The sequence below is a fragment of the Pleurodeles waltl genome, chromosome 5 (assembly GCF_031143425.1).
Source record: "Pleurodeles waltl isolate 20211129_DDA chromosome 5, aPleWal1.hap1.20221129, whole genome shotgun sequence".
In the NCBI taxonomy this organism is placed as follows: domain Eukaryota; kingdom Metazoa; phylum Chordata; class Amphibia; order Caudata; family Salamandridae; genus Pleurodeles; species Pleurodeles waltl.
In genome coordinates this window covers 1668018760-1668031578 of record NC_090444.1, presented here as the reverse complement: position 1 = coordinate 1668031578, position 12819 = coordinate 1668018760, and positions in this window count along the sequence as shown.

Genomic DNA, 12819 nt, shown 5'->3' with positions numbered 1-12819 from the left:
TTTTCACTAACTCATTTTTCTATTTTCTCCTTCAATTCCATTCTCCTGTCATCCGTTTGATCTAGAAAAGATTTTTCTACTGGTGAAAGCAAGCATGTAAGGTTAATTCAAACGTAAGTGTAGGCTCGAAGAAACCACCTACGATATCTATATTGTTCTCTTTAGCTATGTTACTCAAATGTTGGTCAATTGGAACAAAAGAAAACACAACATGTAGGTTAGAATAGAAATATTGTATGCACTCTTGGTTATAAAGCCTTGTTAGTAAAAGACTACAACTAATTCCATATGTTAATGGCAAGGTATGGGAAGTAACTGCTTCCTGCACTGATGAAAGAATCTGCTTATAAACATAACATTCTCTCACATTCATTGGATCAACATATTCATATAACAAGCGATAGAAAACATTAGAAGAAAGATCTCCTTGTGAGTTGTCTAAGTGCAAAGATTGCTCATCCCTGTTAAACTTTTCTAACTTTGAAAGTGTAGTGGTCTCTAAAGTACTGATGTAACTATTTTCAGGTGTATGAGGAATACTTATGCTCACTATCAACACCAAACATATTAGCACATATACAACTCCCAAAGCAATACACATACACCTGCAACACCTATTATTTTAACCCAATTATGATTGTCATCCATGACCCTTAAAGAATCAGAAAGTAAAAGAAAAGTAAAATATTTAACTATGCAGCCAAAAATCAAAAACAAAAATAATAAGTAATTTCAAATTCCAAAATATTGATCTGGCCATTCACGATCAAAACAAAATGACACAAACTCACGTTGCTACTCATCTGTTGTCAAATACACCCATTCAGGACCTGAGTATCTTCGATTTGCAACTCATATTCTCTTTGACCTCCGATTTTCTCTTATTTCTCCTTCAATCAGATCTTCATCTGTATCTGCTCTTGTTGTCGTGTCTGGCCCTTCATTTATGGTCGACAGTACATCTGGAACCCTCTCACTTGTCTGCAATTTAAGCCACTTGTCTTCTTTCACTGCTTTCTTTGACAGTGTCGTTTGCAAAACTGGACTTACAACTCTTCTCGATTCGGCAGGATTTTGACCTTGACTTGATGTACCTGCACCATTAGCTAATTCAGGAGGAGTCAAATCTGCATGACTTTGCTTCAACTCAACACCCTCCTCAGCTGCTTCAGGAAAAGTGATCTGTTTCAACTGATCTTCCCAGTCTTCTGATTCTGGGAGTGTTCTCCTCTGACTTAACTCAACTCTCCTGCTACAGTTACTGATGCTTGAGCAACTTCAGGTACCTCTATTTCATCTCTTAGATGTGTGTTTATCTTGCCTCTTTGAGGAGTACCTGGATCTTCACCAGTTTACACTGTCTCTATTTCTGTTTCCACAGTGTTTCTGCTTGCTACTTGAGACTGTTCAATAGTTGTTGGTACTCTCAACAACTCTCCTTCACCTTCCAGGGGATAGGGTGCTTTGAGTGTGGCTGGTGTGAATCCAGTTCGGAATTCCAGCGCACTTCACAGCAGTTGTCGTAACCAGTACAACCTGGAACGGGCCTTTTCACCTAGGTTCCAGACAAAGTTTCCTCATTTGCTTATTTACCAACACCCAACCACCAGCTCACAGACTATGACACTAGTCCTGGGTTGGCTGCACGCTTGTAGCTTCCACCTGGTGAGAGAAAGATCGAAACACATCAGCCAGACTCTTGCAGTAATCCAGCACCATATCACCTGTTATATTCACATGAGCATTTGCAGGAACAGCTGGAAATCTCATTGCTCCGCCCAGGAGGATCTCATGAGGCGATAGTACAGTCTTTCTATCAGGTGTGTTTCTCATGCTCTTCAAAACCAAAAGCAATGCATCTGGTCATTTCAGATTCGTGGATGCACACATTTTGCAAGCGATGCCTTCAGAGTACCATTCATTTCCTTTACTAGTCCAGATGCTTCAGGTCGATGGCTACAGTGCAGCTTCTGCTCAATGTTTAAGGATGAACATAGCAATTTTATCATTTCGTTATTGAAGTGACTTCCTCTATCTGAACCCAAAATGAAGTATCAACTCCCTAAGTAAAACCTTTGCTACTGTGAGACTATCTTTTCTACGTGTAGGATAAGCTTCAATCCAGTGACTAAAATACAGATAAACACCAACACGAATCTCAGACCATCACACACAGGCATTTCAATAAAATCCATCTGCATTCTGTTAAATTGACCTCCTGCTCTTCCAATTGGACTCAAATTGACAACTATTCTTTTTCCCACATTCATTTGTTGACTTGTAACACATCTGTGACAAATTGCTTCAGAAACCTGTCTAAACTTTGGATTGAACCAGGATTGCTTAAATGTTTGAATCATTGCCAATGTGTGCTTGACCTTGGTATAGTCTTGCCATTTGCGTTAGTAGATAGCTTGGCAACCTGCCCTTCGTTTGTGACCCATAGGTCGTCCGCATCTCTTTGAAAATATCTTAATTTTAACCAATTAATTTTCTAATTTTCAGTACCATTGTCCTGCACATTTTTAATTTCCTCACAATTGCTGTTAACATGTAATTTGCATTTACTGTATCATCTTTTAGTTCTTCTAATTCCCTATTAAAAGAGATGCAGTTCAATGCTCAGAACCTTGTGACTTGATCTGCATAAGCATTTCCCATTGAAACAAAATCATTTGATTTTTGGTGTGCACTGCATTTAACCACAGCAATCGTCTCAGGTAATTGCAGGGCTTGTAACAAATCATGAATTATATTGCCATTTCTAATTGGTGAGTCAGAGGAGGTCATGAAACCTCTCTGTGACCACAGCTGGCCAAAGTCATGGACTACTCCAAATCCATACTGGCTATCAGTAAATTTTTTCACTTTAAGCTGTGCACAAATACAACATGCTTTAGTAAGAGCCACCAATTCAGCCACTTGTGCAGAAGATACTCTTCGAAGCCATGAAGCTTCGGGTATATTAGACATTGTGCATACAGCATATCCAGATTTAAATGTTCCCACATTATCTCTTAGACAGGAACCATCAAAGAAAACTACTTGATCAGTCTCTTCTAACGGAATAGCTTGAATATCAGGTCTGGGTTTCGAGCACAATTCAGTAACCTCTAGACAATCATGTTCAACTTCTTTCAGTTTCTCAATTGTGACATTTTCTACTGGGAGCAAGGTTGCTGGGTTAAGCACTGTACACCTTTTCAAAGTAACATTTGAAGAACCTAAAATTAGCAATTCGTACTTTGTCAACCTAGCATTTGTTAGGTATTGAGTTTTTGTTCTGATGAGCAGAACTTCAGCTGAGTCAGCGATCAAAACTATTAAAGAATGTCCCATCACAATATTTTCACATAGAGCTAGCAATAAACCAACTGCTGCCACAGCTCGCAAACAGCCAGATAAAGCTGCTGCAACTGGATCCAAAGTAGCAGAAAAATATGCTACTGGGCAATTCACACCTCCATGTACCTGTGTAAGAACAGAACAAGCACAAAAATCACATTCATGACAAAGCAACAAAAATGATTTTGTGTAGTCAGGCATTCCCAAAGCTGGTGCTCTGCACAAACTCTCTCTCAGCTCAGTAAAACCTTCCTAAAAGCTTTATCAAAGGGGACTGGATCAGGAATATCTTAGCGGGTCAGTCTCTGTAATGGCTTTGAAATAACAGAACAATTGGAAATCCATTGGCGACAATAACTCACCATTCCCAGAAACATCCTGACATTTCTTTGCGTAACCGGAGGATTCATTTGCAAAATAGCTGTAACTCTCTCTCTGGAAACTTTCTTTGCACCCTTCTCTGTTTGGTGTCTCAAAGATTTCACTTCTTTCTGGCAGTACTGTAATTTCACTTGTGACACTTTATGTTCATTCTCTCCCAAATGATTCAATAAGGCAATAGTATCTTGCCTGCATGCTTCCTTTGTCTTTGAAGCAACCAAAATATCATTAATGTACTGGACAAATGCTGATTGGAAATGCCTTTTCAAATTCTTTTTCGGCACCTGATTAAATATGGATGGTGACTCCATATGATACTGCAGAATTTGCGAGAAAAAAGAACTACATTAGGCTTGACTATGACTTTAACTGGTTCAACTCCATTGATCAGACCAATGTCTTTCCCAGAAGATCCCAGACTTTCAAATTAACTGTACCTTGTAAGTCAGTTGGCAGGACTTGTACTGTAAATGCAGGATAAAAACTAACCAGTGGAAATTCTTCATTTACTGAATTATATTCAGCTTGCATAGGTGAATCATCATCATCATCACTATTCGTCTGAATAGCAATTCCATCATTTGTACAGGTAATCAAACATTTTGTTTTGCACAATAGATCTCTTCCTAATAAGGAAACTGGACTTGAGTCACAATCTACAAATTTATGCAAACCTTAAAAATTACCAATTTTAACATGAACTGGTTCAGTAATCAGGTTTGTCAGGAATTGATTCACAACACCTACAATCTGCACTGTTTTCCCAGAAAGTGGCACGTTACGAACTTCTGCAGTTCTTACTGTAGAGCATATAGGTCCTGTATCAACTAAAAATGAAACATCTTAACCCATTACTTTTCCATTTACATAAGGACTCTTTTGATTCACCTCTAATGAGGCTACTAACACACATTCTTCTTCATCTGAACTCTCATTCATCACTTCATCATTCGATTCATCCTCACTATGGAGTGTGAAATGATGCACTGTTTGATTACTGTGAATTAATTTTTGACCTGTGTTCTGCTGAGGAAGCATCATCTGCTGATGCACCATTGTAGCTTGAGGTACCTGCATTCGTGGCTTTGGCAAATATGTATTTTGGGCTTTATTTGCTGTGACTGCGGCACCTGAAAACATGGCACATGTATCTGTTGCATCGGTTGGGAACTTTGCATTTGCTAAGGAATCTGCACCTGGTTAACATTATTCTGGACATTTAAATTAGGGCCCCTCATTCTCAGTCCTCTCAAATTTGGAAAAATATTGTTTTCATTCATCTGCATAACAATGCCCTCTTGCACCATCATTGAACACTACAGTTTCCAATGCTCTATGTTTTCGCAAGCGTGACAAGATAGCATCCTTTTCATTGACTGTAAATCACTTGGCTTAACAACAGTATTCGGATTGACACCACTATTTCCATTTCCATTCCCACTACGACCTCTTGCCTGTCCCTGATTTTGAAACACCTGCATGTTTTCCTGTTGCTGTGGAAAAAATCCCTGCATTCCTGAATGTACTGCTTTAATCTGTAACAACATCGCCTTTTCCTTCAATTTATTCTGCTTCATTTCAATCTCATCACTGCAGTGTTTAGCAATCTGTAATACACCATCAACCGCTTTTGTTTGCTAGCAAATCAAATGACTCTTAAGCGTCTGACCAATTTCAGGTCTCAACCCTTCAACAAATTGGAACGCAAAATGAATCATGTCTTTGGGCTCAATTGTTTCTGTACCATTGTAATTTTTAAATGCTTGCAACAATCTCTCATAGTACGCATATATTAACTCTTTCTCTTCCTGTGCTGTCCTATCGATTCTCTGCCAATCAATACTTTTAGGTGAAATTCTCTTTTTCGAAAATTCATTTATATTGTAGTAGTACTTCATTTCATCAGGAGATGGTGCACCTGTAACTCAATCTCATGGAGGCTCTCTTGTTGGTCAGTCAACAATCCTTTTGCATTGAACCCATAAATCAGCTAGAACCACTGTTTCTAACACTGTATTTAAATCTTCCCACAGGCATTTTTCAAGATTCAGAAACTGTCTGTTGGTACCATTCCACTGGGTTCTCTCCCAATCTCGGGTAGTCATTTGTAAATGTCAGAATATCACTCCTGCTCTAAAGGACATATGCATACTTCCCTCCAAGAATTTCTCTCATTGGTAATATCTTTACTGGATTATCAGTCTGCTGCACATCAGCATTTGAATTTGCAGACTCCCTTTTCTTCTGATCTCTTTTCTTTACCCATCTGACTTTCCATTTGTCTAATACTTCCTTTGTTTGAATTTTCTGAATTAATTCCTTAATAGGAACTTTCAATCCACGTATTCTCATGTTCTCAATATGCTTTTAATCATATTCTAATCTGTAACTTCTTCACAGTGGCTTTAATCTCTCAATTTCTATCTCATATTTCTCTGAAAAAGCTGCCAATTTCTGATGTACCAATCCTGCTCTGTTTGTAACATTTTTACAGATGAAGCATAACTCATCTTCATTAAATGAGTCAATTCTATTTATCTCAAGTGTCCCCTCAATTACTTCATTTAATTCAAATTTCTTTCCAGGTTCAATGAATTTCCCCCTTTAGCATTTGTTTTTGCTCCACTCATTATTTCTAACCAGTCTGTTAATTGCTGAGCTATCAAACCTTGTAATGAAACACTATTATTTACATTGGGCATGCCCTGTGGAGTAATACATGGAGTCTCTGGAGTCATCAGAAACAAATTTGAATTCAAATCTGACTTTCCAAAATTCTGTGAAGTCCTTGAATAACTTAAGTCAATCAGTGGATCTGTATTGTCAAACATCTTATTGGAGACATGATCCCAGCAGTAACATTGAGTCTCTCCATTTCTGCATTTGAATTAAAAATATTCTGTGCATTACTCATTATTTTCCTGAGCAGGGCAAACAATGGTACAACAGGACCAATATTAAAAGGTACTGTTAATGCTCCCGGACTTGATTGAACATTCTAATTTCTTGAGTATCTTACCCCTGAATTCTGACCTGACAACATTGAAGAATTTGACTGTGATTTTGTTGCAGGTGTATACCTTGGCATAGTCTGAACCTGCACTGGAGCCACTGAATTAGATGTAGACTCCACCTGAACTATTATTGGTTTCTGATAAATCTGTGGCATCTGTGATGATTACATCACTGGTACTGTCATGCTCGGTGCAGTACTTACAACAGGAATTGTAGGATAGACTACAGGTAGCTCAAAATGAGTCATATGTGTCTGAGTAACAGTGATAGCAGGAATGCTAGTTGCAACCTGTACTTGACTCTGTGTTACTACAACTGGTACTGGAGCACTTGGACCAGTACTAGTATCTGGACTTGCCTCTTGTGCTGCATATGGCGGAGGACAACTTCTCAGTAACTGCATTATAAATTTCTCATCATCTGCGTCATCATCATAAGCCAATGATTTCCTAGCCTCTTCTGACCTCGACTCATCTTCTTCAGAAGAGTAAGGACTCTTCTTCTTGGACTTTTGTGACATTGCTCTCTTTCTCATGTGTAATCGCAGGAAACATTCCAATTTCCTGTAAAGTTTAAGTTCTCCAAACTTTTTGCTCATCGTCCCATCTTGCTACTAATAATGTCTTCTCAACTTTCCTCATTCTCCTCTCAAATTTTAATTTCTCTTGTTGGCTGGCCACTAACTCCCAAATGGCTAAAGCTTCAAATTGTTCTGGTCTTGGAGGAGGTTTTAATTCATACAGCACTCTTCTCAAATTTTCAAAAATTCTCACATTAAAAGTTCCATAGGCAGGAAACGCTAAGCTTCCTTCCTTCTCTGTAATTTTGCACCATGATTTCAACCAAATACATGCTGTGGTACATTTTTCTTCAATTACGATGTATGCAGGTGTAGCTTCTGGCAGGGCAATTTCTCCAAGTCTAACTAGAATAAAAGCATCTCACTAAAGCGCACTCTTCAACGCTTTGTAAAAAATCATTTTTACATTGATTGGGCTTAAAACTACAATTTAACTTCATAACAGGAAGTAATTAAATCACAAAATCCTTTTTTCCTGCCTCCCTCGACCAATAGCCCTTCACAGTTGTCCACCAATCTGCTCATGGCTCCCTTTTGCCAATCGACCTATCCCAGCACAGACCTAAGTGACGTCACATTCACACACAGCGGCTGACAAGGCTTGCGGCTTGTCTTCCAAAACTCAAATCTCACAAAATGAATGCAAAATATTGTGAGCACCAAAGAAAAATCAACACACCAACTTGTCCACTTACTAAAGATAGGGAAAACAATCAGTTTGGAAGTCTTACAGAATTATTTACTGTGGCTTTTAGCTCTGACAACTACTCGTTCGACTTTGGCTTTCTCTGATTCGCAAGTAAAATTCTCCCAGCAAATTCTATCCTTGACTAATACCAGACGCTCCTCCAGGAATCACCAATATCGGTCAAACTAACACTCCTTTTAAAACACACTCTAGGAATACTATTTGTCAACTATGCCCAATTGACCACTAAACAGACAAGTTACAACAATAACCAAGTGTTTCATACACTTGTCCAATCCTCAATACTCCGGAGTCCATGCACGGTCCGTATACCAACAACCACATGGGCAATTTTTTAGCACAAAGTGCCACACACAGTTGAAGTAGGACGACTTCCCTACATAGACACTCCATAACAAACTACATTGGAGTATGCAAACTCCCTAATTCTCAAAACATCACAATTCACCTGCGATTTGCTAAAGCAGTGCAAGCGCAAACCCTAACCCAATCACAAATCACACAAGGAACACTGGGAACATCTTCAAACAAGCATTGGCAAGTCCAAAAGTTCAAATTTTCAACAAGCATTGGTAAAACCAAATCTCCAAATTCTTTCTAAATGACATATAACTCGTCATATTGAGGCAACCCCACCCCCTTTGAGACATAACCATTTTCTGTTGCTACCAACATTTTGGGCGTGTCTAGCCTTATATTTCTTTTGATAATTTACTTATCAAGTGACACATATAGGGTAACCATCAATTGCCCTTAGAGGTTGACACGGACCTTTGGCCTCAGATAGGGGTGAGATGGTTAACAACAAATCAATATTGGAGTCAGTAACTTATACGCCCCATGACCCATGTGACCAGGAATCACCACAACAGTTTAGTAAATTTCAAACATTTATTGCCCTTTAGGTTAACAATTCTAAGATCACATAAACCAAAAACAAGACCAAACGATAGAGATACACGAATAACACAGGCTGACCAAATCTAAAGAATCTCAGTCTAGACAGAATATTTATCATTAAGCATTCAAGAACCACCATACAGAATAACAACAATAGCAAATCAATGTCAATGACTGATACAGAATACATTTACAGGGAGTGCAGAATTATTAGGCAAATGAGTATTTTGACCACATCATCCTCTTTATGCATGTTGTCTTACTCCAAGCTGTATAGGCTCGAAAGCCTACTACCAATTAAGCATATTAGGTGATGTGCATCTCTGTAATGAGAAGGGGTGTGGTCTAATGACATCAACACCCTATATCAGGTGTGCATAATTATTAGGCAACTTCCTTTCCTTTGGCAAAATTGGTCAAAAGAAGGACTTGACAGGCTCAGAAAAGTCAAAAATAGTGAGATATCTTGCAGAGGGATGCAGCACTCTTAAAATTGCAAAGCTTCTGAAGCGTGATCATCGAACAATCAAGCGTTTCATTCAAAATAGTCAACAGGGTCGCAAGAAGCGTGTGGAAAAACCAAGGCGCAAAATAACTGCCCATGAACTGAGAAAAGTCAAGCGTGCAGCTGCCACGATGCCACTTGCCACCAGTTTGGCCATATTTCAGAGCTGCAACATCACTGGAGTGCCCAAAAGCACAAGGTGTGCAATACTCAGAGACATGGCCAAGGTAAGAAAGGCTGAAAGACGACCACCACTGAGCAAGACACACAAGCTGAAACGTCAAGACTGGGCCAAGAAATATCTCAAGACTGATTTTTCTAAGGTTTTATGGACTGATGAAATGAGAGTGAGTCTTGATGGGCCAGATGGATGGGCCCGTGGCTGGATTGGTAAAGGGCAGAGAGCTCCAGTCCGACTCAGACGCGAGCAAGGTGGAGGTGGAGTACTGGTTTGGGCTGGTATCATCAAAGATGAGCTTGTGGGGCCTTTTCGGGTTGAGGATGGAGTCAAGCTCAACTCCCAGTCCTACTGCCAGTTCCTGGAAGACACCTTCTTCAAGCAGTGGTACAGGAAGAAGTCTGCATCCTTCAAGAAAAACATGATTTTCATGCAGGACAATGCTCCATCACACTCCATAATTATGCACAGTAATAGTCACCTGCACACACAGATATCCCCCTAACATAGCTAAAACTAAAAACAAACTAAAAACTACTTCCAAAAATATTCAGCTTTGATATTAATGAGTTTTTTGGGTTCATTGAGAACATGGTTGTTGTTCAATAATAAAATTAATCCTCAAAAATACTACTTGCCTAATAATTCTGCACTCCCTGTAGTTATTGCAGATGAATTGTTTACAATCAATTTATAAAACAGTCAAATTTAGAATGTGGCATCCTTAGCTATTACTCTAATCAGATAAGCATGTTTGGCCTTCATGCAAAAAGAAAAGAAGACCCCTGCGACTGCAACACTCATCAGCCACCATCCGGCTGCGCAACCTGCCTTGACTTTCAGTACACCCACCAAACCCTCATCACCGGAGTTGGCAAACAAGAGCAAAGGGAGGGGGCCTTACCACATGCAGAACTGACAGGGACAATGGAGGGTAAGGTTTAGAGAGGCCTTTCCCTGTGGGGATCCTTCATGGGGACTGCAGACATCATACTACTCCTACATAATGGACTGGTCACATGCACATCTAGCGTATAAACACCAGCCTTCCCCTGCGCAGTAGAGTGATCAATATAATAAACTACACTCTGAACAGACAGACCAGGTGAGGGAGGCCTTGATTTATCTTGACCCCATCAGCAAGGAGATCCCTTTCCAGAAGAGGCCTTATTCGTTCACCAACACAACCATTCTGTGCGGCTGCAATTCCTGCACCACAACGTCCAAAAAAGACACCTCACTCAAGGCCAAGCTTCTTGAAAAAATGGACCAGCAGGGAGACACACTTCCCATGAAGCAGGTGGACACCGGGGGTGCGGACGGACACCGATCAGGCTGATGCAGAGGACCCATTCACTCGCTTTTGCAAGGAAGCTCTATTTGGCTGGCTCAGAGAGGATATCGCAGAACTCCGGAGCAAAGACGCCCCGGAACTTAAGGAGCTGGAACTCAACGTGGCAGAACTTGTTCAAAGGGTGCATAGCTTGTAACCAAACAGTGCTTCCAAAGAGGAAGAACTGGATGCCTTTCACAGTGAGCTGTTGGAGCTACAAATATATAATGTAGCTCTACAGCTGCACCTGGAGGATCTGGAAAAATATCCTGTGCCTCTAATGTCAGGATTAGAGGTGTTTCTCTCCTGGTGGTCTCTGGAGACCTGGAAGATTACGTTAGTCAACTGCCACATACTACCTGACCTGGTCGACAAAGATATCACACTAGATCGTATGCACAGAGGTTGCCAGCTGTCCATCACCGCCAAAGTGCTACAAGACATAGGCCCTCATTACAACCCTGGCGGTCGGTGTTAAAGCGGTGGTAACACCGCCAACAGGCCGGTGGTAAAAAAAATGGGATTACGACCATGGCGGAAACCACCAACATAGACAGCCACTTTAACACTCCGGCCGCCAGGGTGGTAGCAACAAACACCGCGGCGGTCACCGCCAACAGACAGGCGGAAGACAATGTACCACCCACCGTATTACAAGACACCAATCAGCCAGCTTTTCCGGGGCAGTATCAACAACATCAAAAGCACAGCGGAAACAAAACACAGAAGGGAAACCACTCACCTTTAGACACTCCACGAAGAACCAGGACACCATGGAGCACAAACTGCAGGTCCTCCCCCTGCTGGTGTATCTACTAATACACCAGGAAGTATAAAGAAGGCGGCGACGACGACGATGGTGAGTACTGCACCTAACACACAGGGGAGGTAAAAGACAGATTCACACACACGCGGCACGCAACACCCCCATCCCCCAACCTCACCCACAACACCATACACACTAACACATCCAACAACATTACAGATACGCCCCTTTACCCCCTGGAAGAACGCAAGGACAAAAGGAATTGAGTTTAACCAGTGATATTTTGAACAATCAGATTTAGCAATCAAATATAAATAAATCAGTATATACAAATATCCACATTATGTACAGAAGGCAGTACACTGTCCCTTGTAAATGTCCGTGGACCAGTGGGCCCAAAAATCATGGGCAAAGCCCACACATGACAACTGCCTCAAAACGGAGAGAACACTGCAGGGGCATCAGGTCGAAAAAACACAGGCACCTCAGGGGGAGGGGGGGAACCTCAGCTGGAAGATGGTACTACGCTACTACTCCTCGAGGGGGCTACAGTCTCTCAAGTCTCTCAAGTGGGTGGTTTGCCCACTGCTTGGTCCTGGGGAGTGCAAAGCCACAGTCTCTCAAGTGGGTGGTTTGCCCACTGTTGGCTCCTGGGGAGTTCAAAGCCACAGTCTCTCCAGTGGGTGGTTTGTCCACTGCTGGCTCCCGGGGAGTTCAAAGCCACAGTCTCTCCAGTGGGTGGTTTGCCCACTGCTTGCTCCTGGGGAGTCCAAAGCCACAGTCTCTCAAGTGGATGTTTTGTTCCACTGGTTCTGGAGGGGGCCTTTTGCCCAGTCTGCTTTATCCTGCCAAGGAAAGTAATAGTGGATGCATCTCTCCACTGGCTCTGGAGGGGGTCTTGTGCCCATCCTGCTTCATCCTGCCAAGGAAAGTGATAGTGGATGCACCTCTCCACTGGTTCTGGAGGGGGCATTGTGCCCAGTAATGCTGCACCTGGGTTGTGGCAGTTCCCATTCTCTCACCTGGGTGTCTGAGCCACAAGATGTGCAGGAAACAGGTAGCATGATACTCCATGGAGGCAGAGCCACACTCCATCCTGCGATGACT